Source organism: Chiloscyllium punctatum, chromosome 16, assembly GCF_047496795.1.
Source record: "Chiloscyllium punctatum isolate Juve2018m chromosome 16, sChiPun1.3, whole genome shotgun sequence".
Lineage (NCBI taxonomy): Eukaryota > Metazoa > Chordata > Chondrichthyes > Orectolobiformes > Hemiscylliidae > Chiloscyllium > Chiloscyllium punctatum.
Window position 1 is genome coordinate 49712059 of NC_092754.1, and position 26160 is coordinate 49738218.

The 26160-nt window shown below is 45.6% G+C and overlaps 1 long non-coding RNA gene across 2 annotated transcripts; it reads right to left on the reverse strand.

Annotated features, from left to right (window-relative positions):
- Positions 1-2655: 2655 nt before the first annotated feature.
- On the reverse strand, positions 2656-26160 carry LOC140487184 (uncharacterized). 2 transcript variants are annotated; one of them, XR_011962726.1, is made up of 4 exons: positions 26071-26160; positions 22243-22347; positions 3875-3997; positions 2656-3342 (listed from the first exon to the last, which is right to left on the reverse strand). It is a non-coding gene; the product is annotated as an uncharacterized lncRNA (long non-coding RNA). The 2 variants fall into 2 exon arrangements; XR_011962727.1 differs by lacking the exon at positions 3875-3997.

A 26160-nucleotide genomic window follows, 5' to 3' on the forward strand; every position in this document is an offset into this window, starting at 1 on the left:
TATGGTGTGTTACTGGCTGCTTCAAGGACTGGAACTGACAATTGAGACTGAAAGGTTACTGTATAAAATATCTTCGATTGTATTGCCAGACACATGAGGGGCTTTAAGAAATGGAACTTAAATGATGAGCATGGAGTGTCAGAGCTCCGACTGTTGTGGGGGCATCCCGTTCAGATACAATCTACTGGTAATTGTTAGAATTGACTTGCACTGGCTCCAGAGAAGTGGTCAGAGCATTATAACAGTGATCGGAGATGGTAACAAATTTCCCATGGGTTACAAATCGTAAATGACAAAGTAAGTACGAGTTCTGCTGGTAAAGTGTATAAAATTATTCAAAATGGCCCCAACTTACTTTCAGAAACAAGTGAGAGAAAGGCACCATAAGTAGGTCATTGCATTAGTCCAAATTTAGAAATTCAGGGGAATTGAAGGGAGAGCTGGTGTTGGGAGTTGTAGTAATGATAGGGGAAACCTTGTTTTACAGACAGAGAGTGTTCCCAGATGGGAATCTTAGCTTTAACATCACATCAACTGCAGAGTCGTCCAATTCCGCAGGTCCTGATCCTAATCGATAATATGGAAGGTGAAAGCAGCATTCCCAGCACAGAAAAATCATTCCTATGTTATGCATGTGGTCGAATTTTTAACTGGTCATGTGATCTGGGAAGACACCAATGTGTTTGGACCAGGTTGAGGCTGTGTAAATGTAAGGACTGTGGGAAGGGATTCACTTACACCTCCCACTACGACACTGACTGACACAGTCACACAGGGGAGAGGCCGTTCACCTGCCCCATGTATGAGAAGGGAACTACTCGATCTTACAACCTGCTGAGGCACTAGAGATGGCACAGCGGATTTAGACACTTCACCTGCTCCATGTGTGAGAAAGGATTCATTCAAATCTCTCACCTGCGGAGACATCATTGCATTCTCATCGGGGAGAGGCCATTCACCTGCTCGGTTTGTGGGAAAGGATTCACTCAGCGACCTGCTGAAACACCAGTGAGCTCACTCTGGGGAAAGGCCATTCACTTGCTCCCAGTGTGTGTGTGTTGGGGGGGGGGGGGAAAAAGAGGGGAGATTCACACAAATACACCACCTGCGAAGTCCCAGTGAGCCCACACAGGGGGAAGAGGCCATTCAGATACTCAGTATAGGAGAAGGGATTCAGTTATTCATCCTACCCCCGAGACCCCAGTGCGTTCACACTGGGTCGGAGCTGTTCACCCCTCTGTGTGACAAGGGATTTGCTGCGTATTCAACCCGATTGAGAGCCCAGTGAGTGCTCACAGGGAAGTGGTCATCCCCCTGCTCCGTGTGGACTGCAGGACTCTGATTCTGATGTTACTGTCCATCAGAGTCAGGAGTGGACCTTGTACATGATCACACTGTTGGAGGATTGATGTTGTTGTTAATCACATTAACGGGGCTGGAGGTGACTGAACTTACATTGCCACTTTCTGAAACTCAGGATGTCTCCCTGGGCAGTAAGTCTCCACAAACAGCACTGTGACAATGAGCAGGGATCATCTGTTTTGATTTAAATTGTGATTGTAGCACGGCTGCTTCACAGCATCAGGCACAAGGTTGGAGTCCAGCCTTGGTCCACGGCCTGTGTGGAGTTCCCACATTCTCCCCAGGTTAGTGTGGGTCCCCTCCAAGTGCTCTGGTTTCCTCCCACAGCCCAAAGATGCGACGGTTAGGTGGATCAGTCGTGCTAACTTGTCCACAGTGTCCAGGAATACGCAGACTAGGTGGATCAGCCATGGGAAATGCAGTGTTACAGTGATGGAGTGCTCTGGGCGTGATGTTCTTCGGATGGTCGGTGGGGTCTGATGGGCCAATGCTCTCCTTCCACACTGTAGGGATTCTATTCTATGATTTTATTCTAAGGCTACACAGCAGGGTGTCCTTGGAGAAGGAGCATGTAGTGTGGATCAATGCTCTCGATGCCTTTAGATAGAGGTGGGCACCGTAGGAGATATAGTGCTTTATCTCCACCACTGCCCCCTCCTCCCCCCAACTCTACTTTGATTTAGTCCTTCTCACTCTGTCACTTGTAATGGGTTGCTTGGCCCGTAATGGGCTTTGTTTATAAATATTTAATTGGTTACACAAATGGTTTACTGCTGGTGATGATACGTCTAGATTAGAGTGGTGCTGGAAAAGCACAGCAGTTCAGGAAGGATCTGAGGAGCCGGAAAATCAACGTTTTGGCAAAAGCCCTTTTCCAGCACCACTCTAATCTAGGCCCTGGTTTCCAGCATCTGCAGTCCTCACTTTTGCACTGCTGGAGATTATAGGTTAATCAAAAGCAAAATGGAGTCATGATGATTTTGATGGTGGGAAGGTTGCTGTGATCACATTTCTGGGTTGGAAAAAATGAGAAAAAGAACACTTCACAGCTCACAGAACGAGAACTGAAAAGCTGTTAAATCAAACCAAAGGTTCAGACAGGGAGGGAATATTTCCCTGGAGTTTGAGTAGCTGGAAAGTGATGGTGTCTGGGAATAGACAGGATTTTGTTTTACAGGAGGTTGAAAGCTATAAAACTGTTATATTCAGACAGTTCAATTTATTTTCTTTCATTTTATTTGCTGTGCAAAAATCTTTTACAACATTTTAAAGCCAAAATTTACAAACCTTGTGTTAAAGATAAATGTTAAATAAAATCCATCAAACCATCCCTCACTGAAAACTGAGGTGGAAGTGCAATCTCCTGGAGAATCCCTGCCCCCTTCTTCCTATCCGGGCTCCATGACGATATACATACCTGGGAGATAGCAGCAGGAGACCATTCAGCCTTTCAATCCTGCTCCACCATTCAATGGGAAACAGCTGACCATCCAGCTCAGTCTCCTGTTCCTGCTGCGTCCCAATCCCCTTTCATGGCTTTACCTCGAAGAACTATATCTAAGTCCTCCTTTGGTTTCACTGCCTTTTGTTCCAGTGGTGTTGCTGTGTAGGTGCAGGCAGAAGTAATGTGATGGTGCTGCCTCCTGGAGGATGTACTCAGCGTCCCTCATCATCCTGCAGTAACATCAATTGGGTTTCAGTAACTAGAGATAGAAACCGTTTCCAGGATATGGGCATCACTGGCTCAGCCAGCATTTATTCCCCATCTCTCGTTACCCTTGAGAAGATGGTCGTGAGCTGCTGTCTTCAACCATTCACAGTCCATTTGGTGCAGAGAGACGGACAATGCTGGGAGAGAGTGTGTTGCAGGATTTTGGCCCAGTGATTCTCCATCTTTGCTTCTTCAAATGCTGGTTAACTTAATCACGACCTGCACGTGATTTTGAGATTTCAGTCTGCAAATCTTCACCATCTAGCACCCTGTATAAAGGAATATGTACAGGTTAGAAATTCAGAGCAGACAATTCTAGTTTCTCTGGAATATCTTTTCCCCTTCCTTCCCCCAAATCTGTAACCCTCCAGCCCACTTACTCTCTCTCACCATTCTGACTCTGCTGCCCCTAATGTACACCCTCCTCATTCTCATGGAGTTACTGATAAACAGATCCATGCCACCACTTCCCATCCTGGTTAGACTCTGCACCCTTTCTGGGTTCACTTCCTTTCCCTTCAGTTGCTGCAAGTCAATAATGTAACAGCAGAATGAAACAAAAGGAAAGAAAGGGAGGTGGCAGATCCTGGACAGAAGAGGAACCTTCAGTCTGTGAGAATGGGTCAGATCCTTCTTCATTCCCTATTAGGTGATTCCCAGCATTACAATGAATTGGGGATGGAGAGTGGTCCTACATGGGTGTAGTGACACTTTAACCCCCCAACAGATCAATATTATAAGCAGATACATTCCTCCTCCAGCCAATCACAGTGTGAAATATTTTCCGCAAAGTATACTTACCCAAAGCACATTTCCAAAACCCACCCACATTCTGGACATGTACAGTGCCTGGTTTCCCCGCACACGTGTGGTCCCTACCTCAGGGATTGTTGGAGTTGTAGTCCCCATGAAGCCACTGGAGCCCTGTCTCAGGAAAGTGAAAGAAAAGTGTGGATTGGAGGGTGTTGTGTATAGGATCCCCATTCAGATACACAGAACATATGGACTGTCACTGGGTTTTACTGAGACATCTGCTTCCACAATCTGATTTTCTGATGTAAGGAATATAGATTCAGCCAACTGGGGTGTGGAGAGGTTAATAGGAGGAGCAGATTTTAAGCAGAGGTGGCTCAATGGTTAGCATTGCTGACTCACAGCGTCAGGGACCTGGATTTGATTCCAGCCTTAAGCGACTGTGTGGAGTTTACATGTTCTCCCTGTATCTGTGCGGGTTTCCTCTGGGTGCTCCAGTTTCATCCCACAGTCCAAAGATGTACAGGTTAAGTAGATTGGCGATGCTAAATTGCCCACAGTATCCATGCGTGTGCAGGTTAAGCCATTAACCATGGGAAGTACAGGGAACGGGTGAGTCTGAATGGGATGCTCATTATAGGATTGGTGTGGACTCCATGGATGATTACCCTGTTTCTGCACGGTAGGGATTCTATTCTATACTCATGAAGAAGAATGTACCTATCTCAATGTGCTGTGAATCTGTGGAATTCCCTGTTCAAAATGCGGTGGATGCCAGGACAATGAGCAAATTTACTGAAGTGATAGAGATGTTGATTTCGCAATGAGTTGAAGGGTGAGAGAGAGCAGGCGGGAAAATCCAGCTGAGACCGAGCTCAATCATCACCGTATTAAATGGTGGAGCTGGTTCGAAGGGCACATTGCCTCTCCTGGGCCCAGTGCTTATCTTCTGACGGTAATAACTGGAAAGATGAATCCAAACCTCACCGCCTTCACCAAAGGAGACTTTTTGACAAAGCAGGGGTAGTCAGGTGGATTAGCGTTCCAAACTTAGATAGTGAGGAAGCGTGTGGGAGATAATGATTTTGCAATTTTAAACTGAGGGGAGTTAAAAATCACACAACAACAGGTTCTTGTCCAACAGGTTTAATTGGATCATGATGAAGGAGCAACGCTCCGAAAGCTAGTGTGTTACCAATTAAACCTGAGGGACTATAACCTGGTGTTGTGAGATTTTTAAATTTATACACCCCAGTCCAACACCAGCATCTCCAAATCATGTAAACTGAGGGGAGACAGTGATTTATGGTTTTAGACTGTGTAGTACATTCACACCGTCCAGAATACTTTGTTTTGAATATCTATCCTGTACTTTATTACAAAGCCAAGGTCTCTGACGATGAAAACCAAAACACCCAGGAAACATCGCCTCACCTCGTAATCTGATAAAAAGACTTGTCATTAATCTGGTTGAATTTAGAACACAGATGGAAAGCGGGAAGATTAAATCCAGTCCCAAGATCCTGTGCTTAAACAAAGGAGACTACAATAGGATGAGGCAGGAGTTGGCTAATGTAGACTGGGAGCAAAGAGTTTAGGGTGGGACAGTTGACAGCCAGTGGAGGAATATCAAAAATGTTTTCAAACTGCTCAGCAAAAGTATATATCAGTGAAAAGGAAGGACTGTAGGAAAAGGAGTAATCTGCCATGGACGACTAAGGAAATAAGGGAGTCTATCAAACTGAAATAGAAGGCATACAAATTGGCAAAGACCAAGGAGAAACTAGGAGATTAGAAAAACTTTAAAGATCAACAGAAACCTAGATGGGATTAGGGGAGAAAAGCAATAATTAGCTATCCCCAGGGCCAGAATAGCAGTTTACCCTGCTAGAGGGGAACCTATTGTGTGAGGAATATATGGCCTCTGTAATTGTTGAAGCACTCAACTGTTACCATAGAGATAATCCTGATCAAGTTCAAAATCACAGCACACTCCAAAAGCTTGTACTTCCAAATAAACCTGTTGGACTATAACTTGGTGTTGTGTGGTTTTTAACTTTGCCCACCCCGCTCCAACACCGGCTCTTCCACATCAGAATCCTGGCAGACAGCCCCACTGCAACTGAAGTGCCTGTCAGATACTTGACTGAGCCACAGGGCCGTGGGGGAGGGGTATGTGGTTTAACCACAAAGTGCTGAGCTGAACTCGACTTTTTAACTGCCAATGCCATGGAGATAATACTGAGAGACAGCGTCCATTCAAAACCACAAACCACAATGGGAGCCGTACATCGGAGAGGCGGGGAGTTACCTGATGCTTCCTGGAGGTGTTCTGCATGGACACTATCCAGGTAACTGCCATGTTTCATCAATAAAGACTCAAAGACGACCTCTCAGAGTTCTGTACCTGGTTATTCCTATCCAGCAGGGTTCAGGAATATGAGTACACAGCAGTCAGTCTTCACAGTGGAGAACACGAAGAACATGCCAGTAATTGATAAGGAGACTGAGGAAGGGGAGGACCAAGAAACAACCATTATCACGAAAGTGTTAGAGCCGGGTAAGCTAATGGAGCTAAAGGTAGACACGTCTCTTTGCCCTGATGGAATACATCCCAGGGTGCTACCAGAGGTAGCGGGAGAAATAGTAAATATACTTGGAATCAGAATCCTACAGCAGAGGCAGGCACATTGGACCAAACTGGCCCATGCCGGCCAATATGTCCATCCACGCGAACCCCATTTCCCTGCACACTTGGCCCATCTGCTTCTGACCCTTTGCTATCCATGTAGTTGTCCAAATGTCTTTTACATGTTGTTAATGTACCCACCCCAACCACTTCCACTGGCAGCTCATTCCATATACATACCACCCTCTGTGTAAAACAGTTGCCCCTCAGGTTCCCTTTCAGAATTTCTCCTCTAACCTGAAACTGATGCCCTCCACTCCTTGATTTTCTGGGAAAACGACTGAGTGCATTCACCTTACTCAAGCCTGTCACGATATTATACACTTCCAGAAGTAGATCTCCCCTCTGTTTCCTTGGCTCTAAACAAAAAAAATCCTCGTTTGTCCAACCTCTCCCTCTAACTCAGACCCCTGAGCCCATTTCTTCTGCACCTTATCCAGTTGAATAACTGAAACCTACACTCCATTCATCACATTTCCAGTGTCTCCCCACGGCACTGGAACCAACGTGACAACGCCAACGGATTACAAGCCACGATCGATAATTAACTCCTTTACAACAATCCCGTTTTCATAGTATTTTCCACGGTGCAGGTATCCTTGTGTCTTTCTGGTTGCATGGTTAATTAAAAACTTGTCCTCATACAAAACAAATCTGTAACTTAATTGTTCCTGGGAAATGTGACATGTATTTTCAGACTTTTAAAAACAAATGAAATCTCTCTCCACAGTCACCACACTAACATGGACTTGGCTGTGTCTCAGTAATGTTTTAAGTCACATTGAGATTTGAAATATTCACCCACGGACAGAATACACACCTTTCCTTCCACATGAAAAGGTCAATGATATTCAGATCGGCACAGATCAAGTAACTATCAAAACGGAACATGAAATTCAATTTGAATTTCTCATCCACAAATCCGCCCTTTCAATACCCTACAACAGAGAAAACAATTCACCACTGTTAATGCAGGATGGAAATTCATAAGACAATCATAGGATTGAATTGTAGTTTCTTTGATCCCCCAAAGCTTTAATTCTCAGTCTCACAATTTCTTTCTTCTGTGAACTGAAATCCAAACCAATCTCCTCACTCCTTTCCTCCACACCCAGTTCTAGTACTCTCTCCTCTCATTGAATTCAGCTTCCTTGCTCCTACCTGCAGACTAAGAGCCAAAACAAAGGTGTGGCACGACGGCACTGCTGCCCCACAGCACTGGGGTCCCAGGTTCGATTCCAGCCTTGGGTGACTGTCTGTGTGGAATTTGCATGTTCTCTCCGTGTCTGCGTGGGTTTCCTCCGGGTGCTCCGGTTTCCTCCCACAATCCAAAGATGCGTAGGTCAGGTGAATTAGCCATCTAAATTGCCCAGAGTGTTAGGTGCATTAGTCAGAGGGAAATGGGTCTGGGTGGGCTACACTTCAGAGGGTCGGTGTGGACTGGCTGGGCTGAAGGGCCTGTTTCCACACTGCAGGAAATCTAATCTAATCTAATCAAATCAATGAATCTGATTGGGAGCCTCCTGGGTGTTGGTGAATCCTCCCCCCACCTTCCAGGGTTTCCTTCCTGGTCAGACCAACATTGATTTTTTTTTCCAATCTGGAACCTGTTATTTATTTCCCCACACCAACCCTCTGATGAGAGCCATCCTCCACACACTGGACAAATCATAAATGGTTGAACTAAAATGAACCAAATTAGAACTTTAATTGCAGGCCCACCTTTGTTCCTTTCCATAACATTCCTGAATCTTCACCCGAGTTCTGATAACTTTCTGCAAAATGCTCCCCCACTGATATGCCGACCACTTGTCACGATACCAGGGCAGGGACCATTCGCCTGGGTCCTGTTCTCAGAGGGAGGAAGGGAGGGAGCAGCCAGTGACAGATCAATCCCACACATCCATAGCCTCCCTCCCTGGCACTGACCCACCCTGCACATACGCCAACAATTGGCCAGCACTGCGCCCGTGCACTGGTCTCCCCTCCTAGAGCATGCTTCAGATCACACAGGTGCCTGGGTGATTGACAGCAGCTGCACCCAATAGAGTGGAGGGGGCGGGGCTGGAGGACTGGGACAATGGGATTGTAAACAACAAATGAATGTGGAGGACACTGGGGGATGGACAGGTCAGTGAGGGACAGGATCAGTGCAGCAGCAAGAAGGGATCCTGGACAAACTGAGCAATGGGAGAGTCTGACAGGAGAGAAACTACAGGAAGGTTCTGTTTAGAGGCTCAGGCAGGGACAGCTGGGAGACAGTATGGTCTGGTGGCTTGGGCAGGTTTACTAATCAGCCTCTTCAAAGATGCTGTTACCAAACTCTGAACCCGATTCTCTTGGTCCAGAGATAAGGACACTACCACCATTTCTTGGTGGGCTAGTGGAAAGAAGGGAAGATTTTCTCAATCTCACTCACATGGAAACTCCATGAGCTCCTCCCACTTACTGTCTACGGTGGGGAAGGAGGAGACAGAGCAGATGCGAGGGGGTTGAGGGATATTGGGACTGCCTTTCAAATGGAACTCATCTGTGTTGGTTTTATTAAGACGACTCAGTTCACCGTCACCAACACAAAGCTGGTGTATGGGAACTTTATCCAGAATATTAACACCCATAACTGGGTGACACAGACCCCAATGTACAGAGTAAAGTCCTGGATATTAATAACGGCTTTGTGTGTGAGAAATCACGTCTCATGAATTTGAGTCAATTTTCTTGAAGTCACAACAAAGAAGATTGATGAGGGCAAAGCAGTGGAAATGATCTACGTGGTTGCCAGTAAGGCGTTCAACAAGCTTCCCCATGGGAGACTGGTCAGCAAGGTTAGATCTCATGGAGTACAGAGAGAACTAGCCATTTGGATACAAAAGTTCATCAAAGGTAGAAGACAGGAGGGTGGTGGTGGAAGTTTGCTTTTCAGATTGGAGACCTTGGGCGGCACGGTGGCACACTGGTTAGCACTGCTGCCTCACAGCGCCAGAAACCTGGGTTCAATTCCCACCTCAGGTGACTGACTGTGTGGAGTTTGCACATTGTCCCCGTGTCTGCGTGGGTTTTCTCCCACAGTCCAAAGATGTGCAGGTTAGGTGAATTGGCCATGCTCAGTTGCCCGTAGTGTTAGGTGCAGGGGTATATGTAAGGGAATGGGTCAGGGTGGGTGCGCTTCAGCGGGTCGGTGTGGACTTGTTGGGCCGAAGGGCCTGTTTCCACACTGTAAGTAATCTAAAAAAAAACCTGTGACCAGTGGGGTGTCACAAAGGATCGGTGCTGGATCCACTAATTTTCATAATTTATATAAATGATTTGGATGTGAATATAGGAAGTAATGTTAGTAAGATGACACCAAAATTGGAGGTATAGTGGACAGTGAAGAGGATAACCTCAGATTATATCAGATGGTTGAATGTGCTGAGGACTGGCAGATGGAGTTTAATTTAGATAAATGTGAGGTGCTGCATTTTGGGAAAGCAAATATTAGCAGGATGGATACACCTAATGGTAAGGTCCTCGGGAGTGCTGCTGATCAAAGAGACCTTGGAGTGCAGGTTCATAGCTCCTTGAAAGTGGAGTAGCAGGTAGATAGGATAGTGAAGAAGGTGTTTAGTATGCTTTCCTTTATTGGTCAGAGCACTGAGTATAGGAGTTGGGAGGACATATTGCGGCTGTACAGGACATTGGTTAGGTCACGCTCAGAATATTGCGTGCAATTCTGGTCTCCTTCCTATCAAAACAATATTGTGAAACTTGAAAGGGGTCAGCAAAGTATTACAAGCATGCTGCCAGGGTTGGACGATTTGAGCTACAGGGAGAGGATGAATACATTGTTTTCTCTGGAGCGTCAGATGCTGATGGGTGACCTTATAGAGGTTTATAAAATCAGTAGGGGCATGGATAGGGTAAATACACACGGTGTTTTCCCTGTGGTGGGGGAGACAGAGAGGGAAGGGTGACCGTTATTTTGTAGATCTACAACACAACGCTGTTCCTGTTTTCTCCCTATCCCCTTCAATCCCACTGAAGGGCTCAGAACAAGTGCACAAACCCTGGAAAGTAGAGTTTCAGGGTGCTCAAGTGCTGAAGGCTGCATTTGGGACGCTGACCTTTATTGGTCTGTGCACTTATCAATAAATGGACCTGGGTTCAATTCCACTGTCCTGGATTCATGTCTGTGGCCACAGACACACCTGTCTCTGACCCTGACGAGTGGATCTCCTGCCTTTCTCCCTCCTCCCGTTCTGTGCAGCGGAGCTATCTGTAGTGTCATGAACCTGGCTGTTGCTGATTTCCCCTGAGAGTCCACCCCACCTGCTCCCCCCTTATAGAATCCCAAGCGGTGCACAATATCTGTTTGAAAAGGGGAACGATCAATGGGGTCCTTCCTGACCATTTACTTGATCTGATGGTCACCCATTCCCTTTCTGCCTGTGTCACCCTCACCTGCAGTGTGACTAACTCACTAAACGTGCTGTCCATAACATTCTCAGTATTGCTCCACAGTGAGTTCACTCTCAGCTCCAGGTCTGAAAAACAGTTTCCCAGTAGCTGCAGATGGGCACTCTTCCTGCACACATAGCCGTCACAGACACTGGAAGTGTCACTTATTTCCCACATTGTGCAAGAGGAGCACACCACTGGTCTAAGGGCTCCTGTCACAATGTCTCTCTAGTTTCAGCTAGTTACTCCCATTAGGAGAATCTAAATGAGCTAGCAACCTTCCTTCTCTTCAGACATTTCCATTATAATCAAAAGCCCCGAACTTTACTTAAGCTGACATTTTATACTATAAAATTTGTTTTTAAAGAAAACTCAGCAGGTATCGCTTACAACTTGCCTGTTCCCACTGAGATCACGTGAATTTCTGAACAGCCTGAACTAAAACTGAAGCTGAGGTTCACCTTCTCCCTGTCTCCCCTCGCTCTGTTTACACCCAACTCCAAAACACTCTCATTGAGGCAAGCAGCCCTCACAGTGCAGCCCTGTCATTTTCATTGTCTGCTCACACCTACACTGCCCTCAGCCTCCTGTCCTGTTCCAATGCATCTTGATGGGAGCTCAGGGACAGCACCTCATCTTTCAATTCAGCCCTTTGTAACCCCAGAGTCAACAAGGACTTCAGTAGTTTCTCGATGAACAGACAGTTGTCAGAATCTGGAACATTCCACCCGAAATGGTGCTGCAATTTGAGTGCATAAGGAATTTTATTGAGAAATTTGCAGGGAATTGAAAATGAGGAGTTTACAGATGAACATCATGAAGTGGGTGATTGGGTCTAAATCTGACAGTTCCTAAATCTGATGAGGTATAATTTGGATAAATCTGTGCTCCCTTTCAGGCCAATGACACCTTGCCCAGAATTAAACACAAACCCCAAGGGTGATCCAACCACAAATCTGACTATTAGATTAGATTACTTACAGTGTGGAAACAGGCCTTTTGGCCCAACAAGTCCACACCGCCCCGCCAAAGCGCAACCCACCCATACCCCTACATTTACCCCTTACCTAACACTACGGGCAATTTAGCGTGGTCAATTTACGTGACCTGCACATCTTTGGACTGTGGGAGGAAACCCACGCCGACACGTGGAGAACATGCAAACTCCACACAGTCAGTCGCCTGAGACGGGAATTGAACCCGGGTCTCTGGCACTGTGAGGCAGCAGTGCTAACCACTGTGCCACAGTGCCGCCCGTGCTTCTTTTTGCTTGAAGGAAAGAGATACTTTCCCACAGGCAGAACAGACACACCTTTCTCCTTCCACAGTTAAATGTCAATGGTATTCAGATCCTGATGACCCTGCTGACGAGAGAAAATTGCTTTTGAGATCCCTGTCTCAATTATTCTCAATTAATATCCTATAAAATGAATTCACAAAACAAAACTCACAGTCAGTGCAGGCTGAACAGTAAAGGCAACAATTTCTCTTGGTATGTGTTTGATGTGTAAATGCTCCGCTTTCAATCACCCCTCCCCCACCAAGGAAGAGGACATGTCCATGTGCCTCGCTGTACCTTGCCCCAAATAAAGATGGCGGCCATAACCCAGGACCTGAGGGCCACATCCATTTTCCCATTTGCTGTAAACGTGGGACCAAGAGTTACTAATTCAGGCCTAACTAGCTGTTCAGAGTGTAATTATGGACGGCACGGTGGCACAGTGGCACAGTGGTTAGCACTGCTGCCTCACAGCGCCAGAGACCCGGGTTCAATTCCTGCCTCAGGCGACTGACTGTGTGGAGTTTGCACGTTCCCCGTGTCTGCGTGGGTTTCCTCCGGGTGCTCCGGTTTCCTCCCACACTCCAAAGATGTGCAGGTCAGGTGAATTGGCCATGCTAAATTGGCCGTAGTGTTAGGTAAGGGGTAGATGTAGGGGTATGGGTGGGTTGCGCTTCGGTGGGGCAGTGTGGACTTGTTGGGCCGAAGGGCCTGTTTCCACACTAAGTAATCTAATCTAATAAACCCTCCCCATTCCCATTTCCTCCTCCTGCGTAAACCAAGGGTCATTCTAGGCCCAGTGACCCTTCCTCAGAACCGATGGCAGCTGGGAAAATTAGAATCCCTACTGTGTGGAAACAGGCCATTCGGCCCAACAAGTCCACACCCACCCTCTGAAGAGTTTCTCAACCAAACCCATTCCCCGACCCTATCATTCTACATTTCTCCTGACTAATGCAACTAACCTATACATCCCTGAACACCACAAGAAATTTAGCTGGGCCAATTCACCTAACCTGCATATCTTTGGACTGCAGGAAATAGGGGTATAAAGAGTAGATAATAGGTGGGGACAGAGCCCAAAGAGAGACAAGAACATTTGGAAAGACAAAGGAGTGGATAACAATCTGGCTGGGAGGGTGCATAGCTGTTAATGGAGGGGACAGGAACCTGTGTCTGGCAACATCTCAGTGGAGGTACTGGAAATGGCAGCTGATGATCTACGTTCTGCTGCAAAACAGACCCCAAGCTTCCAGTTGCCTGTCACTTTAACACATGAGTTCTGTTCCGTGGCCAACATCTGTCTCATGCTTACTGCAGTGTTCCAGTGAAGCTTGATGCAAGCTGGCAGAACACTCTAGAACATACCAAAACGCCCTGTATTTCAAGGACTGCAATTTCCCCTCCCGTGTGGTCAACAATACTCTCCAGTGTATCTCCACCACTTCCCACACCTATGCCATTGAACTACACCTCTCCATCTGCAGCAAGGATAGAACCCCCTAGTCCTCACCTTCCACCCAGATACAACGCATCAGCATCCGCCATTTCCACCACCTACAAATCAGATCCCACCAGATAGATTTCCCTCTCCATTCCTTTCAGCATTCCACAGAGATGATTCTCTGTGAATTCCTAGTCAGATCCATCCACCCTCCACTCGCCAATGCAAGAGGTGTAAAACCTATGCCCACACATCCCCCTCACCCATAATGGATCCTTCCACATCCAGCAGAGAATTTCCAGCACGTCCAAACACCTCACCTATTATGGCCTTTGCTTTCGATGTGGTCTCCTCTCCACTGGGGAGTCAGGACACCAACCTCCGGAATGTTTCAGGGAACATTTCTGGGACACATGCACCAACCAACCCCACCATCCTGTGGCCGAATACGCCAACTTCCCCACCCACTCCGCCGAGGACATGCAAGCCCTGGGCCACCTCCACCACCAAATCCCAGCCACCCGACGCTTGGAGGAAGAAAACCACATCTTCCACATTGGGACCCTTTAACCACAGAATCAAGGTTTCCTCATCTCCCCTCCCTTACCTTATCCCAGATCCAACCCTCCAACTCGACAACACCCCCTTGAGCTGTCCCACCTGTTCAACTTCCTTTCCAATTATCCACTCCACCCTCTCTCCATTACCCTCCACCTACATCTAGCCTTCCTAGCTCCCTTCCCACCAACCCCACACATCCCTCTTACTTATCTCTCAGCCATCTTACTACCCCCCTTCTCCATCCAATCCCGGCATTCCTGATCAAAGACTTATGCCCAAAACGTCGATTCTCTTGCTCCTGAGATGCTGCCTGACCTGCTGTGCTTTTCCAGCGCCACACATTAACGCAAGCTGGAAGAACAACACCTCATCTTCTACTTGGGGACCCTGCACCTCTCTCGCCCCAGTATCAAATTCAATTATTTTAGGTCCTGAACTCTCCAATGTCCTAGTGCCCTAGGCTCTTAACCCACATACCAGTCCTTGTTATCATATAGCCTGCCATTATACACTACCTATGGCTAGCCACTAACAGTGGCCATAAACAGTTATTCACCCTCCCCCAGCCAGATCGTTATCCACTCCTTTGTCCTACTGCTCTCATCTTTCTTTGGACTCTATCACCACCTATCATTTACTCCTTAACCCCAACTTTCTGCATATAAACAGACATTTCTTTTCAGTCACATCAGTTCTGAGGAAGGGTCAGCAGATCCAAAATGTTAATTCTGATTTCTCTTCACAGATGCTGCCAGACCTGCTGAGCTTTACCAGTACCTTTTGGCTGTTGTGAGAGATTTACAGCATCCGCAGTTCTTTTGGTTCTAATTTACCAGGAATTTCTAATTCAGGTCTCGCCGCCTAAAACCGTGTGTTTATAAACACTACCAGTCCATACAAACTCAATTTCTCTCCCAGTCTCTGCTGTCTCTCTCACTTCCTGAGTACAACCCCACCACAGTCACACTGCACCTGCACAGTTCATGGTCACGTGTTGGCCACTGGACCCACCCCTCATTCACTCCCATTGGCTGGAGGATCACACCAACTCTCCTATGAGTCTGAAGCTGCCATCAACCACCCGGGCCCCATTGTGACACGAGTTGTTCACTCCTCCCAGGAGTATCGGAGGCTGAAGGGTGACCTTATAGAGGTTTATCAAATCATGAGGGGCATGGATAGGATAAATAGACAAGGTCTTTTCCCTGGGGTGGAGGAGTCCAGAACTAGAGGGCGTAGGTTTAATGTGAGAGGGGAAATATATAAAAGGGATCAGAGGGTCAAGTTTGTTCACAGCAGGTGGTGCGTGTATGGAATCTTCTGTCAGTGGAAGTGATGGAGGCTGGTACAATTATACCCATCCAGATGCCAAATGGTCTATGTATTGGAAGGGTGTAGTGGGATGTGTATCAAGTGTTGGCAAATGGGACGAAGTTAGGTTAGAATATCTGGTCAGCATGGACTAGTTTGACCAAAGGGGTTGTTTTCCTGTTGTACATCTCTATGGCTCTGCACTGGCATGACCTTCAACATTCAGTGAAAGGGGGCAGTATCACAGAGTAGAGGGACTGGGGGCTATTCAGCACATTGGGGCTGTACTCTCTCCCTCTGGAGATGGTGCCAGTCTGTCCCAATTCACCTCCCATTTGCCTGTAGTCCTCCAAATCCTTCCTTAAAAGAAGCTAAATTGCAAATTTGTTTTGACAATAACTACTGAATCTGCATCCAGCTGTCGTTCAAACTGATCCAGATGCTCAGAACTTACGGAATAAAATAATGTGCACGTTTTTAACCTGCATTATTTGCCAATTACTTGAAAGTAGTTACTAAAAATTGTGACGTTAATAATTTCTCCCTCTGTCTCTCGAAATTAAATATCCTGGAAAGAAATCTGCTCCTGGTTGAAATCACTGCTTAACCTTCCGAGCTCCAAGGAGAATTATCTGACCTTCTGCTAACTCTCCACATAGAGAAACTTATATTAATTTTAATGTTTCAGTGCTATCAAGATGTACAGCACAGAAACCAACCATTCGGTCTAACTTGTCCATGCCGACCAGATATTCTAAATTAATCTCGTCCCATTTGACAGCACTTGGCCCATAACCTTCTAAACCTTTCCTAATCACTTACCCAAATCAGATGCCTTTTCAATGTTGCAATTGTACCAGCCACCACACTTTCTCTGGCAGCTCATTCCATACACATACCACGTTCAGCTTGAAAACAATGCCCCTCAGATCGTTTATAAATTGTTTTCCTCACTCCTCAAGCCTGTGCCCCATAAATGTGGACTCACCTAACCTGGGAATAAGACCCTGGCTGTTCACCCTATCCATGTCCCTCACAATTGTATCAACCACTGAGGTCACCTCTCAGCATCCGATGTTCCAGGGAAAACAGCCCCAGCCTATTCAGCCTATCCCTATATAGCTGAAACCCTCAACCCTAGTAAGATCTTTGCACATCTTTTCTGAACCCTTTCAAGTTTCACAATATCATTCTGATAGTGGGGAAACCAGGACTGAAAGCAGAATTCCAGAAGTGGCTGAATCAACTTGCTGAACAGCCACAACTCCTATACTCAATCCACTAACCAGTAAAGGCAAGGATACTAAACACCTTCTTCACAACCCTGCCTATCTCTGATTCCACTTTCAAGGAACTATGAATCTGCACTCCAAGTTCTCTTTGTTCAGCAACACTCTCCAGGACCTTCCCATGAAGTGTATAAGTCCTACCCTGATTTGATTTTCCACAACGGAGCACCTCACATTTTTCTGAATTAAACTACATCTGCCACTCCAAAGCCCATTTGTTTGAAGTCCCATTGTAATCTGAGGTAACCTTCTTCCCTGTCTACTGCACCTCCATTTTTGTATCTATGTAAAGTCACTGACCATGCCTCCTATATTCACAGAGAAAACATTTACATAAATGATGAAAAGCAGGGACCCAGCAACAATCCTTACAGCATATTGCTCATAGAACATAAAAGCAAAGTACAGGCCCTTTGGCCCTCGATGTAGCACCGACCTGTCATACCAATCTGAAGCCCATTTAACCAACACTATTCCATGTACATCCATATGCTTGTCCAATAACGACTTAAATGTACTTAAAGTTGGTGAATCTACTACCGTTGCAGGCACAGCATTCCATACCCTTACTACTCTGAGTAAAGAAATTACCTCTGACACCTGTCCTATATCTATCACCCCTCAATTTAAAGCTATGCCTCCTCGTGCTCGCTGTCACCATTCTTGGAAAAAAGCTCTCCCTGTCCACCCTATCTAACCCTCTGATTATCTTGTATGTCTCTATTAAGTCACGTATCAACCTTCTTCTCTCTAATGAAAACAGCCTCAAGTCCCTCAGCCTTTCCTCGTAAGACCTTCCCTCCATACCAGGCAACACCCTAGTAAATCTTGTCTGCACCCTTTCAAAGCTTCCACATCCTTCTTATAATGTGGGGAACAGAACTGCACATAATACTCCAAGTGCTGCCTCACTAGAGTCTTGTACAGCTGTAGCATACATAACCTCATGGTTCCGGAACTCGATCCCTCTATTAATAAAGGCTAAAACACTGTATGCCTTCTAAACAACCCCGTCAACCTGGGTGGCAACTTTCAGGGATCTGTGTGTACCTGGACACTGAGATCTCTCTGTTCATCTGCACTACCAAGAATCATACCATTAGCCCAGTACTTTCCATTCGAGTTACTCCAATCAAAGTGAATCACCTCACACTTGACCGCATTAAACTCCATTTGCCACCTCTCAGCCCAGCTCTGCAGCTTATCTAAGTCTCTCAGTAACGTACAATATCCTTCGTCACTATCCTCAACTCCACCGAACTCAATGTTGTCTGCAAATTTACTAACCCACCCTTCTACGCCCTCATCCAGGTCATTTCTGAAAATGAGGAACAGCAATGGACCCAACACCGACCCTTGTGGTACACTACTGGTAACTGGACTCCAGGATGAACATTTCCCATCAATCACCACTGTCTGCTTTCAGCAAGCCAATTACTGATCCAAACTGCTTTATCTCCCACAATCCCATCCTTCTGCATTTTGTACAATAGTCTACTGTGGGGAACCTTATCGAACGCCTTGCTGAAATCCATATACACCACATCAACCGGTTTACTCTCATCTACCTGTTTGGTCACCTTCTCAAAGAACTCAATAAGGTTTGTGAGGCACGACCTACCCTTCACAAAACCGTGCTGACTATTCCTAATCAAATTATTCTTTTCTGGATCCTAACTCTTATAACCTTTTCCAACACCTTACCAACAACTGAAGTAAGGCTCACTGGTCTATAATTACCAGGGCTGTCTCTACTCCCCTTCTTGAACAGGGAACCACATGTGCTATCCTCCACTCTTCCTGGAGCTATTCCTGTAGACAATGATGATTTAAAGATCAATGCCAAAGGCTCGGCAATCTCCTCCTTGGCTTCCCAGAGGATCCTAGGATATGTCCACTGGGACGGATGGGTTTTATCTATTTTTACACTCTGCAAGATTTCTAATACCTCTTCCTTATGAACCTCAATCCAACCCAGTCTAGTAGCCTGTATCTCAGTAATCTCAACAGCATTGGCGTTTTCTGAAGGGAATACTGTTGAAAAATATTCATTTAGTGCTTTCCCTATCTCTTCTGACTCCACACACATCTTCCCACTACTATCCTTGATTGGCCCTAATCTTATTCGTCATTCTTTTATTCCTTCAATACCTATAGAAAGCCTTAGGGTTTACCCTGATCCTATCCGCCAACAATTTCTCATGTCTCCTCCTGGCACTTCTGAGCTCTTTCTTTAGGACTTTCCTGGCTACCTTGTAACCCTCAAGCGCCCTAACTGAGCCTTCACATCTCATCCTAATATAAGCCGCCTTCTTCCTTTTGAAGAGAGATTCCATTTCCTTTGTAAACCACAGCTCCCGCACTCTACAGCTTCCTCCCTGCCTGACAGGTATATACTTATCTTGGACAAACAGGAGCTTTTCCTTGATCTTTGAGGGTCCCTATTCTCTGCCTGGTTACTCGTTTATCCTTAGTGTATTTCTGGAATTTCTGGATTCTCTAGGAACATATTTCCCAAAGCTCTGTCATGTCCCGTTTTTGCTGTCCTGTTTTCCCTCCAGTATACTCCTACTGCCCCTATACTCCTCCAGGAATTCAATCAAACACAGATGTCTGCACCTGCCGTATCCCTCCTTCATTTTCTTGACCAGGCCCTCAATTTCTCACGACAGGCAGCATTCCCTACACTACCTGTCAAGACCTTAACAGGATCATACTGTCTGTGTACTCTCGTTGTTGCAGGCCTATGGACGCAATGGCAGATGAAGACAGAGAAGCAATCATTCTCAGTAAAGAGGTAGTGTTGGGAAAGATAACAGCCTAAAGATAGATGGGTCGCCTGGCCGTGGTGGAATGCATCCCAGGGGACGTTAACAGAAGGTAAATAGCAAATGCCCTCGTGATAATTCACTAAAATTTGTTGGACTCTGGGACAGTTCTGACAGATTGGCAAGCTACAAATGTGATGCGAATATTTTAAAATGGACCTGCTAGCATAACTTCTTTGGTGGGGAAAATGCCCGATCTCTTAAGGAAGAAATAGTGAGCTATGTGGATAGCAATTATCTCATTGAGCAGACACAGCATCGATTCATGAAAGGTAGACGTCACGAAGATGAGTGGTAGAGCAACGTCTGCAGAGGCCACTGTAAGTCTGCACAGGGATACAGATAGGTTAAGTGAGGGGGTAAGGATCTGGCAGATGGAGGACAAGGTTGGGAAATGTGAAGTCATCCATTTTGGTCAGACTAACAGCTAACTGATGATGAAATGGTGAAAACATGCAACATGCTGCTGTACAGAGGGAGCTAGGTGTCCTTGTGCATGAATCACAGGAAGTTGGTTTGTAGGTACCGCAGGTAAATAAGGCAGTGAAGGGAATATTGTCCTTCATTGCTAGAGGGATAGTTAGGCTGCAGCTGTACAGGGTGCTGGGGAGGCCACACCTGGAGTACTGTGTACAAGTTTGGTCCCCTTACATTAGCAAGGATGTGCTGGCACTGGAGGGAGTACAGAGGAGGTTCACTAGTTTCAGTCAGGATTTCAGAGGGTTGGTGTATGCGGAGGGATTGAGGAAACTGGTAGTATGCTCATTGGAATTTCAAAGTATGGGAGGTTGGATGGGAAAAAAAATAAATTATGAACGGTGTAGATAAGATAGAAGCAGGGAGGTGATTTCCACTAGGGGTGGGTCAAACTAGGGAGCAGAGCATCAAAATAAGGGGGTATCAGATTTAGGACTGAGTTCAGGTTGGACCTCTTCAGCTAAATCTGTGAATCTGTGGAATTTGCTGCTGAGTGCAGCAATTTAGGTTAGCGACTTGACTATCTTAAGGTCAAAAGGTAGATTTGTGAACAGGAAAGGAATTAAGGATTATGGTGAGAGAACAGGAAAGTGGAGCTGAGGCCATGAAAAGCTCAGCCATGATCTTATTGAATGGTAGAGCAGGCTTGAGGGGCCAGATGAAAGTTCTTGCCTTGTGCCATCAAAATTGGCCTTTGTCCAATTCAGAACCTTAACTTTTAGATCTGGTATATTATTTTCTGTAACTCTTTTAACACTAGTAGAATTATCAGAGACTCCCAACAGAGTGGACGCAGGTCATTCAGCCCATCACATTGACACTGACCTGGAGAGCCTCCTAACCTTCCACTGTAACATTGTATTTCCCAGGACCAGCCAACCTACACATCCCTGAACACTGGGCAATTCAGCCTGGATAATCCACCCAACCTGCACATTTTTGGACTATGGGAGGAAACCAGAGCGCCCGGACGAAATCCATACAGAAAACCCCAATAAGGTGATCATCCCTTTCTTATTTCCCAGTTCCACCTAATAACTTCACTGGGCGTACTCCCAGGAATATCTTCCCTAAGCAAAAACATAATGCTATCCAGAATCAAAAATGCCACTCCCTCTCCTCTCTTGTCCCCCTTTCTATTCTCCCTGTAGCATCTATACCCTGGAACATTAAGCTGCCAGTCCTATCCATCCCCGAGTGATGCCTCTGTAATTGCTATAATATCCCAGTGCCATGTTCAAAACCATACCGAGCCCACCTGCCTTCCCTGTCAGGCCTCTTGCATTGAAGTAAATGCAGTGTAACTGCTCAGTCCGTCTTCATTCTGTGCCTTGCCCTTGCCTGCCTTGACTATTTAACTTCTGAACTGTACCAGCCTCAGACATACTTCTTTGCTCACTATCTTCTTGGGTTTATACCCACTCCCTCACTGGTTTAATGCCTCCCGAGTATCACCAGCAAGTCTCCCTGCCTAGATATTAGACACCTTCCAATTCAGGTACAATCCATTCTTCTTATGCAGGTCAACTCTACTCCAGGAGATCACAATGATCCAAAAAATGTGAATCCTTTTCCCCTGCACCAGCTTCTTAGCCACTCATTGAGCACCTCCTTCTCCTCTGTAATATGGACATTTTTCAAGTTGTCAGCATTTATTTCCCCACATTCTATATCTCCCATGTACTTCTTCACAGTAAACACTGATCCAAAATACTTGTTTCCTATCTTGCCCAATGCCTGCAGCTCCACACAATGGCTGCCTTGCTGATCTTTGAGGGTCTCTATTTTCTTCCTAGTTAGCCTTTTGTTCCTCATGTATTTACAAAAGCCCTTTGGATTATCCTGAACCCTATGCGCCAAAGCTATCTCACGTCCATTTGTTGCCTCCTGATTTCCCTTTTAATTATACTCCTACAGCCTTTATACTCAAAAATTTTTTGGATTGGAATAAATGCAAAATATAACATCCTGACAAAACAAACGAGGGTAGGATTTACACTCAATAAAAGTAGGGCCTGAGAGACTGAGAGCTTCACGTCTTTGAAGTTTGTGTTACATGTAGACAGGGTGGTGAAGAAGGTGCTTTGCTTAACACACTTACCTTCATTGTTCAGACCTTTGAGTCCAGGAGTTGGGACGTTATGTTGAGGATGTACAGGACGTTGGGGAGGCCTCTTCTGGAATACTCTGTCCAGTTCTGGTTGTGCTGTTATAGGAAGGATATTATTAAATTGGAGCAGGTTCAGAAGAGATTTACCAGCATATTGTCATGAATGGAAGGATTGTGTTCAAAGGAGAGGCTGGATAGGCTAGGAATTTTTTTCACTGGCGTGCACGAGTTGAGGGGTGACCTTATTAGAGGCTTACAAAATCAGAAAGAGTGTAGCCAGGGGAGAGGGGGATTCAAAACTCGGGTGCATTCATTTTGAGAAGAAATTAGAAAGATTTGAGAAAAGACATTAGTTTTAAAAAAAAAATGTATACATCTGAAATGAACTTCCAGAGGAAGTGGTAGCTGTGAATACAATTACAATATTTAAAAGACCTTCAGATAAGTACATAAATAGGAAATATTTGGAGAGATGTGGACCAAGTGGAGGCAGGTACAATTAGTTCAGTTTGGAATTATGGTTGGCATGGATTGGATGGACCACAGGGCCTGTTTCCTTGCTGTATAACATTATGACTCTAATCCTCACTAACTCTAAATTCCTCCATCCTCAACTCTCCCGATCACTGTCACCTCATCCAGCCTCACAACTCTTCCTTATTTATATAATTCCTCACCAGCCACAGAACGCTCCCTATCTCATGTCCTCCAGTTCCGCAAATCTCTGCGATATGTGCCTTTCTTTAGTTCCAGCCTTGAGGATGCCCTCATTCACTCCGATTGGTTGGAGGACAAAGTGGTACGACCTGGTCCTCCAGTACTGCCCTCTGCCCCCCATTGGCCTGCGCTGACATCAATCATCGGGGCCCATTGTGAGGCGAGTGGTGGGATCCTCCCTCTCTCTCCCCTGGGATGAGCTTCAACATTCACAGTCAATGGGACAGTATCACAGAGCACAGGGGCTGGGGCTATTCAACCCATTGGGGCTGTAACCTCTCCCTCTGAAGATGCTGCAAATCTGTCCCAATTCCCTTCCCATTTGCCCATAGACCCTCAAATCTTCCCTTAAAAAGTAAAATTCCAAATTTGTTTATGAATAACTACTGAGTCTGTGTCCAGCTGCCATTCAGACTGTTCCAGATACTCAGAACTTACTGAATAAAATAATGTTCACATATTCACATTATTTGCCAATTACCTGAAAATAGTTACTAAAATTATGACATTGTTAACAATTCCCCTCTCTCTGCAGATTAGATATCCTAGAAACAAATTTGCACCTGGTCAAAATCACTACTTAACTTTCTCAGCTCCAAGGACAATTATCTGTGCTTCTGCTAGCTCTCCACAAAAGAGGAACACATCTTATTTTCATTTATTATGTCATAGAGATGTACAGCACAGAAACAGACCTTTGGTCCAATTGGTCGATGCCAACTAGAAATCCTCAACAAACTGAGCCCCATTTGCCAGTTATTGGTCCGTATCATTGGAAACTCTTCCTATTCACGTACCCAATCGGATGCCTTTCAAATGTTATAATTGTATCAGTCTCCATTACTTTATCTGGCAGCTCATTCCACACATACACCACACACAGCTTGAAAACTTTGCCCCTAGGATCTGTTTTTAATCTTTGACATCTCAACTTAAGCCCATGTGATCTTATTTTGAACCCACCTAACTGGGGGGGGGGGGAAGAGACCCTGGCTGTTCACCTTATCCATGCCCTTCATGATTTTATAAATCTCCATGAAGTCACCTCTCAGTCTTTGACTCTCCAGGGAAATTAACCCTGGCCTATTCAGCCTCTCCCTGTAGCCCAAATCCTTCAACCCTAGCAAAGTCTTTGTAAATCTTGTCTGAACTCTTTCAAGATTCACAACATCCTTTCCAGAACAGGGAATTTCGAACTTAAAACATAATTCCTGAAATGGCTGAATCAATGACCTGTCCAACCACAATTTGACGTCCCAGCTTCTGTACTCAATGCATTGACCAATAAATATAAGCATACCAAACACCACCTTCACTAGTCTGCCTACCTGCGACTCTACTTTCAAGGAACAATGAACCTGCACTCCATGGTCTCTATGTTCAGCAACATTCCCAAGGACTTTACCATTAAGTGTATAAGTCCTGCTCTGATTTGCCTTTCCAAAATCCAACAGCTTACATTTGTCTAAATTGAACCCAGTCTGCCATTCCTTGCTCCAATGGCCCATCTGGTCAAGATACTGTTGAATTCTGAACTAACCTTCTTCATTGTCCACTACACCTCCAATTTTGGTGTCTTCTGTAAACCCACTGACCATATCTCATATATGAACATCCAAGTCATTTATTTAAGGACCCAATATCCATTCGTGCAGGACAATGCTGCTCACCGGCCTCCAGTCCGCAAAGCAACCCTCCATCACCACCCAATGCCTCCTACCTTCAAGCCAGTTTTGTATCCAAATGGCTAGTTCTCCCAACATTTCATGTTATCTAACCTTACTAACCAGTCTGCTTTGTGGAACATCGTTCAGTGCCCATATAGACAACGTCCACAGTCTGCCTTCATCAATCATCTTTGTCACATCTTCAAAAAAACTCAATCAAGTTAGAGAGAGAGAATTTCCCACACACAAAGCCACGTTGACTATCACTAATCATTCCTCATCTTTCCAAATACATGTAAATCCTGTCCCTCAGAATCCCTTCCAACAATTTACCTACCACTGACGTTAGGTTGACTGTTCTCTTGTTTCCTGGCCTTTCCTTACCACCTTTTTAAAATAATGGCACCCATCTTCCAGCACCTCACCTGTCACAAACAATGATATAAATACCTCAGGGAGGGGCACTGCCATCACCTTCCTAGCTTTCCACAAATTTCTGGGATACACCTGATCAGGTCCCAGGGATTTATCCACCTTGCCACTGTTTAAGACATCCAGTACTTCCTCCTCTGTAATATAGACACTTTTCAAGTTATCACTATTTATTTCTCCAAACTCTCCAGAATAGAATAGCATAGTATTTCTCGAACCTCTTGTTGTTCCATAGATGGCCTTGTTGATCGTTAAGGGGTCCTATTCTGTGTCTGGTTATTTTATCCTTAAAGTATTTGTAGAATCTCTTTGGATTCTCCTTAAACTATTTCCTAGAGATATTCCAAGTCCCCTTTTTGCTCTCCTGATTACCCTCACGTATATTCCTGTAAAAACGTGATCCTGTACTACCAATTCCGCCGCCTCTGCCATATCTGCTCCCAGGAGAAGCAATTCCACTCCAGGACATCCCAGAAAGGTTTCCTCTTTCAAGGACCGCATTTCCCTCCCACTTGATCAACAATGCACTCCAACGCATATCCTCCACTTCTTGTATCTCCGCCTTCCCCCCACCCATCCAACAACAATAAGAATATAATCCCCCACTCCTCACCTGCCACCCACTAATCTCCAGTAACCTCTGCTATGTCCGCTACCTACAGTCTGACCCCACCACCAGGGATATATCTCCCTCCCCAGCCCTTTCTATCTTCCGCAGAAACCATGGGATCTTTGGTGCTGATGTGCTGCCCCACGGATACCTCAGTCACTCACCCTGCCAAATGGCCGAGTGAGATTATCACTAGATGGATAATCCAGACACCCTGATAACGTTCTGGGGCCCAGGGTTTGGATCCCGTCACGGCAGTCAGTGGAATGTGAATTCAATAATAATTTGGAATTAAGAATCTATTAAAGACCATGAATCCATTGTTGATTATTGCAAAAAAAAACCTCATCAGATTCACTAATACCCGTCAGGGAAGGAATCTGCCATCCTGACCTGGTCTGGCCTACATGTGACTCCAGACCCACAGCAATGTGGTTGACTCTTTACTGTCCTTTGGGCCCAGCCAGTGACACCCTCATCCTG